General features: G+C 41.2%; 1 protein-coding gene across 1 annotated transcript in view; it reads right to left on the bottom strand.

Moving 5' to 3' along the window:
• The window catches only part of Aldh-III (Aldehyde dehydrogenase type III), a 45,768-nt gene that overhangs the window by 25,488 nt on the left and 4,903 nt on the right, over window positions 1–15,377 (bottom strand). The window lies entirely within an intron of this gene.

Genomic DNA, 15,377 nt, shown 5'->3' with positions numbered 1-15,377 from the left:
ACGGCAGTAGCAAGTTTGCAAATAATCAGGTGATATCTGATTTCACTGATTATTATGTAGGCGCACAATCATCAGATCGGTGAGATGCCTTGACAACGCTTAACGACAGCCATAGACTGGAAGCTTACAGGGACGAAAACAAGTCGCGTATATATGCAAGTCTTGCGCGTACACGAGACTTGCTTTCGCCCGTATTGCCTCCATAGGCGCAGATAGACTTGGAAGTCTGGGGGGGGGGGGTGCGCACGATGATGGTTGTCAATTCATATATACACATATACATTAGATCAGTCGGCTCCACCTTTGACGCTAGGCCCCCCCCCCCCGTATAATCTTATGTAAATATTGAAAAACTGAAAATATCAAGTCCATACTTAATGAGACATCTGACACAAAATCAATCAGAGAAGGCGTTCTATGTTGTACAGCTAAGTGAATAATTATATTTCATCGGTTACTACTTACCCTCACAACCCATAAGCGGAAATTATCAAATTTACGGCTTCCATGTTCCCGTGAGAAGGGAGGTGGAGAGAGAGAGACCGAGGAGAGGAGAAAAAAAACTTAGTGAAAGAGAGGCGCGAGAAAAAAAGTTAACAACCGTACTGTGCGCAGGTACGGCAAGAGCCGGGTGATCCCACAGGAGTCGGAAATTCTCCTCGTCTGTTGTCGTAACTGGAAATCAGTAGCTGAAGATCGCTATTAATATGGACGAAGTTCTCGTACTTTCTGTGCAATTGGGATCAGTATTGCGAATACAGACAACTGCGCGAGATATATTTATCGCTTACGCGATATAAGGTCATAACCCCGGAGGGCGTCTTCGTGCCGGAGAAAATTCTGAGTTAAAAAGGGGAAAAATAATTATTATTGGGGGGGGGGGGGGAGTCCCTATCATGGGATCTGAATCCCCGTTCACAGGTGCAATAAAACATCCCGAGAAGTTCCCGGTAACGGGGATTTTCGCTACAAACCATTCACTTGACGTTAAGTTTGTGCCTGTAATCCCCCTCTTCTTTCCGGAAGTCGTCACTGGTTACGTAGGTTGAACGGAAGTGATTGATTTAAGATGGCTGACGAAGGAGCTTAAACTAGTTTTCGCGGCGCAAAGGATTATGGGAGAGAAGGTCGGTGTCGACCACCAATCCACCCCAAGAAAGATGGGCTTTTTTGATGAACTTCTCTCCCACCTTTTTCTTCCCTACGTGGGGAAAAAAGTCGTCATGCCGGTAATTATCACCAAAGCGACCCCCAATCTTGCACATGTGAACGGGGCTTGAATAACCTTTAGTCATGTATGTGTATTCATATACTGTTACAAAAAAAAAAAAAAAAAAAAAAAACCGTGCGTGCGTGGTCAGACACATAACGAAGAAAATCAGATTGTACAATGAGTTCTATAGGGGCCATTGTTTTAGGGCACTTAGACAATATGCATTCTAAAAAGACCTAAAGTGCAGAGAGAGCCTCATAAAAATGAGATTTAATGGAAATTTTCGAGAGTAAGCATGCAAGTTGGTATAATGGTAGGCCTTTCTAGCCTGGCTCAGGAAAATCACTTTGTCATGGGATGAGATACGAGGGGGGGGGGGGGCGGCCGTTACACAAGATTATACGGGGGGGGGAGCGCCCTCCCAGAGTCAAACGTGGAGTCGACTGATCTAATGTATATATGTATAGATGAATTGACATCATCATCGTGCCCCCCCCCATACTTCCAAGTCAATCTCCGCCTATGCACTTTGTCCAAGGAGCCCCGCGATGCTCTAAAGATGGCCCTGAATGGGACAATCCACTGATTTCTCACCATATTTTCCGTGAAACAAAAATTAATTTTAAATATTATGCCTGAAAATTGTACACACTGGGTGGGAACTTCCAATCTCAAAATATTTTCGCGACGCCCCCTGACCGCATATAAAAATTTAGTTAGGAAATAACATCAAAATTAAACATTCAAAGATAGAAAACGCGCGCGCGCGCGCGTATAGTGATTTCCGATTTACATTGCGTCAGAATCTCGCCAAATTTAAAAAGCGTGTTTTGTAAAGATTCTGGCAACCATTTCCACATGCTGATAAAGAAGACCTTGAAAGTAGCTCAAGCTAATATGCATATTGTACGTAGACTTGAAAATTCACATTTTGTTTGACGTGAATGAAGGGAAATGTTTAGTGATACTCTTTTTTAATCACAAACATCATGTGATTGAACATGGTGATTTCGTTTTCGCGGAGTTAGTGGAGCTCCAACTTATTGATTCTTTCGCCCAGAATTTTATTAATTCTAAGCTAATTTACTGTGTTTTTAATTTTCGATGTCATTCTGAGATCATGGAAACTTTGATAATGTTTCGGATTTATTGTTGAATTTCATTCGAGAAAATTTTCATTCATTCGAATATTGTCTAAGGCTTTCGTGGCCGAAGTTATAGATGTCATGAACTAAATCTTTCAGGTGGTTGAGCTAGAGCAGTGTTTCCCAAAGTGGGCAATATCGCCCCCCTGGTGGGCGATGAAATGGGCCAAGGGGGCGATAGACCCTACTGATTTAACATAGGATCCTATGGGTTTACTTGAGTTGAAGGAAACGGGAGAAAAGAATTCCTGAAGAAGGGGGGGCGATGGAACAAAAAGTTTGCGAGACTATGAGATAGACCAGTGATTCCCAACGTGGGCGTTAACGCCCCCTGGGGGGCGATGGAATGTTCCAGGGTGGCGGTAGAAGCTACGGGTATAACATACTATCCTATGGGTTAGACTGCATTGAGGGGCGATGGGAAAGAAAAATTTCTGAAGAAGGGCGCGATGAGGCAAAAAAGGTTGGGAAACTATGAGCTAGACCTTAGAGTGGGATACATTCATTTGAGAATTTTTTTCATATTCATCAGTTACACTAGGGTATTATGCACAATCACCGGTGAAAGCGATAAATTAAAACTATTTATCAAATTAACCAAGTGCGCCGGGGTATTTATGTATAATCACCCGTAAAAAATGATAATTCTTTTAGTATTTATCAAATTTATTGCCGATGCTAGGGGTATTATGCGTAATCACCAGTAATAGCGATAAATTTATCAAATTTATGGAGACGACTGGCGATATTGTGCAAAAACCGATATATTTTATTTACCAACGTAAACGTAAGTATAAGTGCTTTAGTCAGTATGGGCTCATGCGAGCACGGTCCGGGGCAAAGCTTCATTAAGAGTTTTGATCTTTCAATCGGCTTTGGTCCGGGGCCTCAAGAGAAGGGGGGGGGGGTTGGGAACCTCACAAAAATGAGATCTGGTTGAAGTTCACAAGAATTTGCTGGGTAAGGACTCAGAAAAATCACTTCGCCCGAGGCCCATGATGCTCTAAAGATTGCTCTGGCTTTAGTATACTCGCCTCTTTAGCCAGAACCTCGCTTTAGCCCTGCCTAGAACTCCCTAATACACGTATATGAAGGCGTCTTAGCCCTGCCTCGCCTGTTAGTGACGCAATATTGATCTTGGCCAATGAGCGTAACCCATGTTAAAATCCTATGTATAGGATGGAATAACGCAACCCGGACCTGTACAGTCAGAGGCTAGCTCCCTAACCGTTCTACTGCCAGGCGGCGCAATCAGCTTTCGGTTACAATTTCAATAATTTTTTAGCTTGACGATTGACAATTTTTTTTCGGTTATACTATAAGAACAATTTTTCAAAAATACCAACATTTTTTTTTGGCTATACCAAGAACAAATGCTTTCGACTATACACCAGTGGTTCCTCAAACTTTTTCTACCCGTGGCTCCCTTAGCCTTGCCATCATTTTTATCCGCGGCTTCCCAGAATAGTCTAGAAAAAAATCACTTTCAAGCACTGCATATGCACATATCTATATACCAGGGGTGGCCAACAGCTGGCCCTCGGGCCGGTGCGGCCCGCGACAAGATGAAAAACTATTATATATTTTTTATATTAGTTGATTTAAGAAATTGTGGTTAACGTAGAAAAAAAATTATTCCTTAAATTTCTGACAAAAAAAATTTGTATATTTTCAACACACACACACACACAACCTCTCTTAAGTGCACAAGTCACATGATTGATTTCAAAAACCTATCAAGTAGCAGATTTTCTAGCGCAATCTCATCGGAGGTCAGTCATGATAATCTTCTCGACACGAACAAAAATTTTCCTCAAAAAATTTTCTTTTTAAGATTTTCCATAAAAATTCGAAACTAATGTGCTGCCGTCTATTGGTAAATTTAGCAGGGGGGAAAAAATCAAATTATAGAAAAAAGCATTGCACGAAATTCATAATAACAAATTTCGAAGTATCAAATTTTTTTTTTTTGGTTGAAAAACTTTAAACGGTTTATGAAGTAACAAAATTTGCTTCACTGCAGCTATTTAGGGTTTCCTCCTTTCTGATTTCACTGTCTATGAAAGAGAACATGTAAATACTCTTTTCCAAAAAAGAAAAGCTCAGTCAAAAATTCATTAGTAATTATTTATAATTAGTATTTAACTAAATGAAGAGTCAAGTTAATTAGTTAAATCCATAATCCATCCCGTCGAAATGTTTGTAGTCCGCGATGCTATAGCAAGCAATCATACTCGGTGTTGATTATATGCCGGAGCTCTCTCCCCCTCGTGCATGCGGCTTCATATAATATACCGGAGTTTTGTCCCTGGTGCGGCCCGCGAAACTGTGTCTGACCATTATGTTGGCCCTCGAACACAGAGAAGTTGCCCCCTCCGCTATATACCAACTCATCGCGACGCCAGTGTGTCTTGCGGCTCACACTTTGAGAACCACTGGGCTAAACTAATTGCGTGATTCCCAAGGGAACAGCATGATCAGTCCAGGGAATTTGTCACTGCTAATAGACATCCATGCCCGAACCGGGAATTCGAACCTAGACCTGCATAGTCAGAGGCCAGCTCTCCTAACCACTCAGCTACCAGGCAGCTGTCCCATCGCCCCCTTCTTCAGAATTTTTTTTCTCCCATCGCAATCTAACCCATACGATCCTATGTTATACCCGTAGCTTCTACCGCCGCCTGGAACATTCTATCGCCCGCGTTGGGAATCACTAGTCTGTGGGCTGTATAAATTTTGCCGCCCTTCTTTTTCTTGATCATTCATTTCTCAAATTTGCCGTTCCATCTAACTTGCCGCCCTGGGCTACAGCCCGCTAAGCTCTCTCCCCCTCCCCCCTGTAAATACAGCTCGGCTAAGAATGACTTTTTCCTATAGTCATGTTGTCGCCATATCTGTTGTACCGCCGCGTCAGGAAAGTTTCTGACAAGGACGAACCGCGAATCGAACTCGAGACGCCTCTAAACATCCTTTAGTTCTTTAGGTGAGTATGTTATTGATATGGGCCACCGCACTCTCACTAGACATTTATCAATGAAAAATTTAGCATTACTTCAATCACGTACCCAAATTGGTTTCGCCCGGAGACGGTAATGACACCGTAAACAAATAAGAAACTCTTATTGTCGCCTTCTATTACTACAATATTTTTTTCATGGACAAATTACGGCCCGCTTAAAGGTTGTATCCGGTCCGCCGCATATTTCAAAACGATAGTATAGAAGTTTTTTATTTCAGTGTTTTAAAAATATCCATTTAAGAGGGGAAAATGTTTCTTTTTTATACATGGAAAATATAGTTGTGTGAGAGTTTTTTTCCAGTTTTTCCTCAAAAACTACTCATCCGAATACAACCAAATTTTCACGATATCTTAAAGTGTCCATAAGGGAAGAGAGATTTATGTAATAAAAGTAGTTCGATTTCGACCACCAGGTGAATAATTTGGCGCTTCTATTTTCCTTTCTTCCGTGGTCCATATAGCGTATATACCAAGTTTCAATGGAATATGTCAACTAGAACGGGCGCTATATAGGTTTGAGTAGTTTCAGTATACTGACACTGCTCAGACCAACGTAGCGCTCGTTCTGGAGGGCGTATTCCATCGAAACTTGGTATATACGCTACATGGTCCGTGGAGGGAAAATTAAAATAAAAGCGCCAATTATTCACCTGGTTGCCAAAAATTGAACTATTTTTTATTGCATAAATCTCTCTCTCATCGTCTCATTAAGATATCCGGAAAATTTGGCAGTGATCGGATGAGTACGGGAACTTCAGTTATAATCGCCCTGTATGCAACACCATTCGAAATCATTGCTGGTACTCTGGTCCGAGACCAGTGATCAAATAATCGGACCACCGAGAAAAACGTTGCGATGATCCGTGGGACCAGTAGCGAAATACGTCACCAATCAGTTTGACGTCTGAAAATGGCATTTTTTGCTAAATACGCTAAAGAAAAAAATACTTGAATTTATATGAAGGTAATCAATGTTGCTGTTTGAGTCTTGGCAAAATGTTTCCTGAAAATGTAATTTCAAACCACCAACTTGTTTATCGATAAAGCCACAGAATCAACAAGTGGTGGCTTCATAAAGGTTTTACTACAGTTATAATATTCTTATATAGCTTTTTGCAACCCTTGGAGGTAGGTATATCGCTCTTCTAAATGATAATGTATTTAAGAAAATGAATTATTGTTATTCAGAAGAGAATATTCGTTTACAGCGGACCATTCATGATGTCTGCGGACCCAGTAGGTTCTCGTATTCACTGGCCCGTGGGACAGGTGACTTTTATTTTTCAATTCTAACGCTGTAACACATCCCGCCATTTACAAGCATAAAAATTCCAATTATGAATATGTCCGGTCCGCGAAAATTTTTTCTTCTTGTTTTTTTTTGGCCCGCTCCAGACCCACCACTGTCCTAAACTAAAAACAGAAAACCACAGCAAGAGGAAAACTATCAGAAATTTGCTAACCGTACATACTTTCCCCTTTTAAAAGGGCAATAAAAAATGAGCTTGAAAATACTCTCGTCTAACCTCCCACGTTTCTTTAATTAAGGAATCTTTTTGAGAATCGCGTACAAGCCGCGGCATATCACGAATTGCTAAATTCTTTCTCCATTTACGTATACAAAATTGGCGCCAAGGCCGAACATAACGAGTGAAGAGATTTTATCCACAATTTAACTGTGCGAGGGGAAAAATAGTAGTAAACATATATTCATATATTTCAGGATTCCTTCTTATAAGGAAGTCATTATACTGTATATAGATCTCTAGGAAACATTTCGAATATTTCTCGAAAGAAACTTTCACTTCAAGGTTATCCCAGGAATTTCCCACAAAAAATAATTCTGCCTTTGTTTTTTTCCTCTCGTACCTATTTTGTGCTCTGAAGAGTGGTTCCCATTCTTTTAGGATTCTAGCACCCCTTGGAAATGCGTAGTAGATTTATGTACATACACCCTAGCAATGCGTAGATACCTTGTTTACCAGCACTCTAGTGCAGACATCTTCAACCCGTTGCTTGCGAGCACCACGGTGCTCCCCTGAAGCACCAAGAGTGCTCGGTGCTCGTGAGCACTTGATCAACGTCTCAAGTAAACAGCTTGTACAAATTGCATTGAAGGATTGAAATAATCCTGATTTCATGCATTCGTAAACCAAACTTGCCGTAAGGTTGCTCTTCTTTTGATCATGGGTACAGGCAGTGCTCGCGGCTAGAAAAGTTGCCCTGGTGGTCGGATTCGCATCCCGGGATAGATTCCCTCAGGCCCCGGAATAGATTCCCTCAGGCGGAACAGTGGTGATCAGAGGCGTGCGCAAGAGGGGGCCTCATGCCACCCCCAAGACAACAGGAAAATATTTTTAAAATTCCTTTGTAAAGTGATATTAAAACATCGAAATAAAATACATTTATATGCTATCTTACACGGTGGAACTTCGGTTAACGAGCGGTTCGGTTAGTGAGCAATTCGCATAACCAGCAAAGATTTTGGAAAAAAAAATTTGATAACGAGCGATGATTCGCATTACGAGCAAAAGTTTTGCGTTTTGTTTATTTATTGTCACGTTTTCACAACTAAGTTGATGATTTTTCGCTTTCGTGCACACACGTACTGTGGAATTGTAGGTAATATTCCGGTCTGCGTGCCTCACTGGAAAAATTGAGTGTGACTATTATACGAAACTAGGTGCCGCTGTGGTGGTCGAGTGGTAATAGTGCCGGACTCGTGATGCGAGGATCCGGGTTCGAACCCCACAGTGGTGGTCGGCTGAAGTTGGTTATCTGTGGTTCCCAACTTCAAGGCGCAAATGCGAGCCGATCTCCCTGTTAAAAAGTCTCGCCACAGAGAGCAACAGTCCTACAACGGTAAATCATTCAACCATAACACTTCACTCATAGTTAGAAAAACTGGGGGCAGATGACAGCACTACACATAACAAGCATTACACAGAAACAAACTTTACGTCAGGTTGCACTACACGTACACGCACATTCCCGCAGGTACCGGTTCGTTGGGGGGGGGGGGGGTGCATGTGTGGTGTAGCAGTGGTGGGTGGGGCCTCCAAGGGATGGCTCGGGGATCCATGATGTTCTTAAGTTGGCCACCTCGTTGGGCAATTTGCCTGTTGTGGCGTTGTATTTGTATTTGTATTGTAATCGTGCGTATGTGCGCTTGTTTTTTATATAAATTCTGCTTGGCCAGGAGTTGACCATAAACGAACTGATGGACCTCCATTGCATGCAACAGCAAGAGATTATATTGAACTTATCTTTTTCTGAGGAAGAGAGAAGTCCCCCACTTTTCAAATGTGATTAGAGAGATGTGTAAAATCTGGGAATCCGTGCGAAATTCTGTAGAAAAGTACCAACGAAATAGAGACACAGTAAAGCAAGCAATAAATCTGTCCAACGACACTGCAATTTCTCATCTCCGAGAAATCCTAAAAAGGAGGCAAAAAGCCAGTGTCATTGGATACGTTCTTTTTAAAATCACACAAAAAGAATAAGAATGCAAACAACAACGAGTCCGTAAATCATCCATAGATAGTCCGAGATAGTCCTCTTCTATCTCGTTGTTTAGAGTGAGTTAATTTGCATACATCATCGTATCGCATAAGTGTATCGCGTTTACTTATTATATTTCATTATATATACTGTACATATTTCACTTGAAAGAAAGCTCTAATTCTACACCTCTCTTTCTGAGTGTGTGGGGCCCCTCTTCAGCCCTTGTCATGGCTCCCCTTTCCATCTGTGTCTCCCCTTTAGAGTATCCCAGGGCCACAAACGGGCCACATAGCATCAGGTTGCAAACTACTGCAGTATTATATAGCATGCAAAGAAAAACATTTTACTGAAATTTGTTGTCCACCTATCAAATAAAACTGTTATAATTTTCCAATTGAAGGTGCTAACTGGCTTCTGAATAGCGTAATAAAGTAATGAAAAAAATATTGTATCATATTAATAATATTTTAAAAACCAATAATATGTATAAAATTATTAAATTTATCAAAAAATTTTATCAGTTGATATTTGCGTATAGTAATATAATATAATCGAATTTTGTCAAGTGAAGCCGTCTTTTACTTCAATGAGTGATTGGGACGGAAATTAGAATAAAACTGGGTATACACAAAACCAAGGATGACCTTAATTTGCAAGCATACTCACGTTATTTTACTTTAGAAAAATATCAACCATTAAAATTTTGCAGCAAATTTGATAATTTATTAAATTTTATTGTTTATAAAAATATTTTATTATACCATATTATATTATTTTTTGATATAGTCTGCTAATCAAAAACTTTTTACCAATGTCAACTAAAAAATCATATTAGTTTAATTCGGTAGATGGCAGCAGATATTTCAGATCAATAATTTATGTTATTAACATGTTAGACTGCACAGGTTCTTAACATGGTGCCATATATGGCCCTCTAGCGTCTCTGTGATTTTCTGGGGTGGGGGGGGGGACCACGACAAGTGCTGAAGATGGGCCTTCAGAGAGGGAGGGGTGATAGATTTCAAGGGAATTATGTGTGTGCGGTGGGAGAAAATGTTAATACTTTCTGAATCCTGCACAGCATGGAACCAGGACCATCTAAATCAGCGGGCCCCCACATACATAGGAGGGGGCACATGAAGAGATCTGGTACTACAATTTCTGGATGTAATTAATGTGTATATAAGCTATTACTTCTCTCTAGCAAGTACGGGTGAGCCCAGAACACTTTGTCAGTGCCGTCTTAATACGTGGGCCCACCCTGGAACGGCCCGGAGGCCTCAAGTTTGAAAGGGGTGCTCATGATAACGATATTTGGTCAAAATTTTCGGGACCTTCAATATGCAAATAGCACACTAGACAGGCATTTCTATCCAAGTACGGGGCCTTAGAAAAATTGCTGCATCCAAGGGGGGGGGGGGGAGGGGGGGGGGAGTGGAAGCCGATGGGGCTCTTAAGACGACCCTGAACTTTTCCTGAGGACGTATGATGTTGAGACGCCCTCCCCGCAAGAGGTAAGTTCACTGATTTCTAGCCCAGGATAGAAGCGGATAGATCAACGTCAATATCTCTGAAAATTCATTGTTCTCGAATAATGAGCGATTCGTATAACGACCACGTTCGCGGAACGAATTAAGCTCGTTAACCGAAGTTCCACTGCATATACAATACATCAGTGGGCTCGGCCAAGACGCTGGGGGGGGGGGGTGGAGTATCTCTGACAACGCGGTGGTGATTGCAGTGCCACAACAGCCTTCGCTATAGAAAACTCTGGAGACGCAACGCAGTCTCTTCGATGTACCGACAGTTGGCGAGTCGTCCTAAGTTTGACGTTCGTCTAGTGCGTGTTGTTTGGCTAGTAGTGAAATGCTTCGTAACATCCGTACACATTGATGGGAAATTTCAGCAAACCACTCATGAACAACGCATAGTACGCGGATGTAGACGCATCTTTAGATACACACACGCACACACTTCCTGCACAATTCATTCGGTATTGAATTTCTCATGGCCATAACGCCAACCACCATAGATCTAGAGTCAATGCACTGGGCACTGTTGCTGCCCTGTCAACTTTTCCCTTGCATGGAAGCCATAAAAATTGTATATAGCCGTAAAATGTATACCAGTATGATGGTTGGTATATATGGGTATGCAAAGATGTAATATTTTTTTCGACGACAGTTTCATCGAAGCCTTGAAACAGAGGTCTTCAATCCTTTTTCAGTCGCGAGCTCTGCCTGTACCATCATCAAAAAAAGAGCACCTTTACGGGAAGTTTAACATAAGAACATATGAAATGACAATGGTTCAATCCTTGAATGCAATTCCTCCAAGATATTTAATTAGAATGTTGATGAAGTGCTCGCTAGCACTGAACCGGATGTGAGCATCGAGCACTCTCCGGGTAGTTAAGGGACCGTGGTGCTCGTGAGCAACGGGCTCAAGATGCCTGTCTTAAAGGCTGGATAGTTTCATATTACAGATTTATTAAAAACAAAACCTGGGTAAAGCTGGTATTAGGGTCCCTACCATCGATCGAGTAATCGATCACAGTCGAAGATATTTAGACAGTCAGATTCAGTGAATATATCACTACGTCGTATAGATTTTGGAGATTTGGAATCGTCCAGTAGGTTCAATAGTGAGACATAACTATTGTCTAACAGTCACGGGCATATGAAGAGATATAATGATGTGGTCGAAAAAGACCTATGTAGGCCATGCCGTGCATGTACGCGTTGTGCACCTATCGTGAAATTTGTTTCAATGTAATGTTTGTTATATAGTGTTGCCATACATATATTTCGAATTTATTGTAATTAATGACTGAATATTTGTACCGTTGTAGGCGTGTGTTGTGTCTCTCTGTGGCGAGATTTTTCAACAGGGAGATCGGCCCGCGATGAGCGTCCGCAACTCTGTGACCACTGGACTTATTTCCTGCCTCAAACTCATGTGGAAAATTGAGGCACGCAAGAAACGGGTTTAAGAAAACTCGTGTAAATGAAATTATACCAAATATTATTAGTTACAATTATCCTCTCGAAGACGACAGACAGTGAACAATTCCCTGTTTTTGCTTTAAGGGGCCATTCAAGTATTACGTAGGTAGATTTTTAGCCATTTTTGACCCCCCCCCCCCCTTGTCAGCAAAATTTCGTCAGCAGCTTAGAATATTTCATATCTTCAAAAAGGGTGGTTGATGACGTAAGCAACCTTCAACCCCCCCCCCCCAATAATCAAAAGTCAGCAAATCCAAATCATCCCCCCCTCCCCCCGATGCTGATGTAATACTTGAATGACCCCTAAGAAAAGTACTGTAAAGAATAAAAACCATTGAAACTCACTCAGAAAAGGCCACTATTTAGACTAAATTCCAGTTGTAAATTCATATCTGGGTGAGAAGTTGAATACTTGAGGTGAATCACGATCACTGTTACTAAAAACCGAAATTAGCTGTTTGTTTATGATGATTAAGGTGTAGGTAACGCGTGTTTATTTTGAGGAGATTTTTGCCGGTCAAAAGCTCAAGGACGACCAAAGTTGTTGATTCGACTTGAGGTCATTGAACAATACAGCATACATTTAAATTTTCTGACACATTCTCACAATATGTAAGACAAGGGATGACATTATTCATTTTGTGATGTATATATATACAGGGTGTCCATTGTTAGCGTTGCTCAATAGATAATTACTTAATCGTTAGTCTGGAAAGAACTTCCAACTGGAAAATGTGTTTCAAATGTTGTTACTCGTTATCCTCATAAAAGTAAAAAAAAATATTAGTTGAAAAGTTACAAAATTGACATGTTTAAACGCTCTCCGGGGTCTTACATGTCGAATTTATTAAAAGCATCTGCGAATGCATCGCTGGATCGTAACCAGGACCGGACATACCTATTTCCCGACATGTCCGATTTGGTATGCGTGGAATTCCACAGAAATGATTTCTTTGGCAACCATGATACAATAGTGTAGTCATTATTATATTTTCACTGTCCATATATTAAGCAGCCCTGTGCGGATACGAGTTGCAAACGGGCTCGAAATGGAATCATATACTTCAACTGGGCTGTTCTGGGGAAAACGGGAAACCCCACTTCCAGTGAAATATAAACTAACGGAATCCACGGATGAGAAAATGCTTCTTAGTTTTTGTTAGCAAACTAAGAAGTTTAATGAGTTGAAATTAAAAGTTTACATAAAAATTAACGTAAAAATATATTTTTACAAAAAAATTACGTATTGAATCAGCCACCTTATACAGTATATAAAGCGTCTGAAAGGGATAAAGATTCTGCGCCTGATTCTAATATTCAAGAAAATATTTGTACCGCATTTCTCTTCTACACAAATATCGGGAAAACTATATCAATCTCAAAAACTCTGGACCCTGCCATCAGGGCCGTCTTAAGGGCATCATGGACCCCCGGGCCAAGTGATTTTTCCGAGACCCTGTCTTGCCAATTTTCGAAAATTTCAACCTGTTCTCGTTTTTGTGGGCCCATGGGTTAAGACATCACTGCCTGCCATCTATCAAATAAAAGCTAAACTATCTGCTATAATTTTTTTTTTAATGTCAGTTGTTGGTTTCAAACCGGTATGCATCATGAAAACGAACAAAATGTCTTATGATGTTATTTCTTTTCATGCTACATACAGATGTAAATTTTATCTGCCAAAATACCGGTTGGCATGTTTTTGTGTTTGGCGGCTGAATTGCATCTTGCAATTACCGAAAAAAAATAACCGGTATTTTTTAACATAGAATTAGACCAATATGCAGAATTTAAAATATATATATATATACACTTGACCGAGTCAGATTTTCAGGTATTGGATTGAATGGATACGTACATATAAACGTGGGTAAACTGGGTTCACGTGGGTTAAGGTTCAGTTAACTAGCGGTATTCTGCGCGAACAGTGGCGTACTTACAGAGGTGGATTATATAAGGGCTATAGCCCAGGGCTGAAAGTTCTGAGGGGCGGCAAATTTGAGAAACGAGTGACCAAGAAAATTTGTTAAGGAATTTGTATGTATAACCTTTTCAACCTTCAATAAATCCGCCTCAGCCCAAGCAAAAAAAGACTAGGTCAGGGAGTGATCAAAAGAGTGACAGAGTGTAATCAAGAATGCGAGTGACCGAAAGAGTGACCTACAGAGCACGGGACCAGGTCAGTGAATCACCTAGAGCGTGTGCAAGTATATTAGTGACGGTGGCGGATTCGATCGAAGCAGCAAAAGAAAATATTGGGCCCTTAAATTAGAAAATAATATGAAGTTTGGGTTTTTCGGGACCCATTAGAAGTCGGGGCTCCGGGCCCCCTGTGCGCCCACCCTTAAATCCGCCTCTGGTTACCGACTAAAACAGTGTGCAAGCATGTGAGTGGCCAAAACAGCGTGCAAGCATGTGAGTGAGCGAAAGAGTGACTTAGAGCGTGAACAAGAACCTGAGTGAGCAAAAGAGTGATTTAGAGCTTGAGCAATCATTTGAATGACTAGACGAATGGCCTACGGAGTGAGGGAGCAGGCCAGTGAGTAACCTTAGAGCGTGTGCAAGTATGCGAGTGACCAAAACATTGTGCAAGTATGTGAGTGAGCAAAACAGTGTGCAAGTATGTGAGTGACCAAAACAGTGTGCAAGCATGTGAGTGGCCAAAACGGCGTGCAAACACGTGAGTGGCCAAAATATTGCACAAGCATGTAAGTGACCAAAAGAGTGACTTTAGAGACAGAGCGTACTTGCAGGAGTGGGGGAGGAGGCCAAGCGATTCGAGGAAAGAGTAGTCAAGAAAATTAGACTAGAATGGGAAAATTGCAGCAAAATTCGTTGAGCCGTCTTAAGAGCATCATGGGCTCCAAGTGATTTTTCCGAGGCCCTAACTGATAAATTTTTAAAAATTTCAACCTGTTCTAATTTCGATGAGGGCCCCCGGGTGGGCCCATGCAGTAAGACGGCAACGAACCCATAGGTGGCAAAATCATAAATGCGACTCTGTGCACGGTTGTCAAACCTCACCGAAAGTGAGAGTTGATGTATGCCAGGGTGAACTACAAAACTGACCCGGGAGAATGATTCAGCGCGGTCTTAACACGATGATATTTGAACCTTAGCTAAAGGGGGGAAAGAAATGTCCAAAAAAAGAAGCTTTATTTTTAACATTGTCCTTGGAGAGTGGAGACACCAAGAATGTTCTTCTCTACAACAGTAACGCGAGCGGTTCCAGAAAAGAGAGGGAGAGAAAAAAAAAAACTTGCAATAATTGCCACAGAGTGCGGTCTAGCCGACCTTGGACTCTGGAATAGCCTAGAGGTAGGTAGGTAGGCTATCTCGACCTAAGTGTGGAAAACGAACTGGTTGGGGATATCACCGTCATCAGTCTCAGCTGTTTCCAGAAGAATCAAAGACTTTCTTTTCAGATAAATTGGAAATAATAATAATAATAATGATTTATATGATTCTTTTCCATTTATAGCAGAAAATTT

The sequence above is a fragment of the Pholcus phalangioides genome, unplaced genomic scaffold (genome assembly GCF_987345545.1).
Source record: "Pholcus phalangioides strain wild (caught in Gottingen) unplaced genomic scaffold, Ppha-v1.0 ptg000008l_1, whole genome shotgun sequence".
In the NCBI taxonomy this organism is placed as follows: Eukaryota; Metazoa; Arthropoda; class Arachnida; order Araneae; family Pholcidae; genus Pholcus; species Pholcus phalangioides.
The sequence above is the reverse complement of the archived record's forward strand: the minus strand, read 5'-3'. Positions and strand labels throughout refer to the sequence as shown.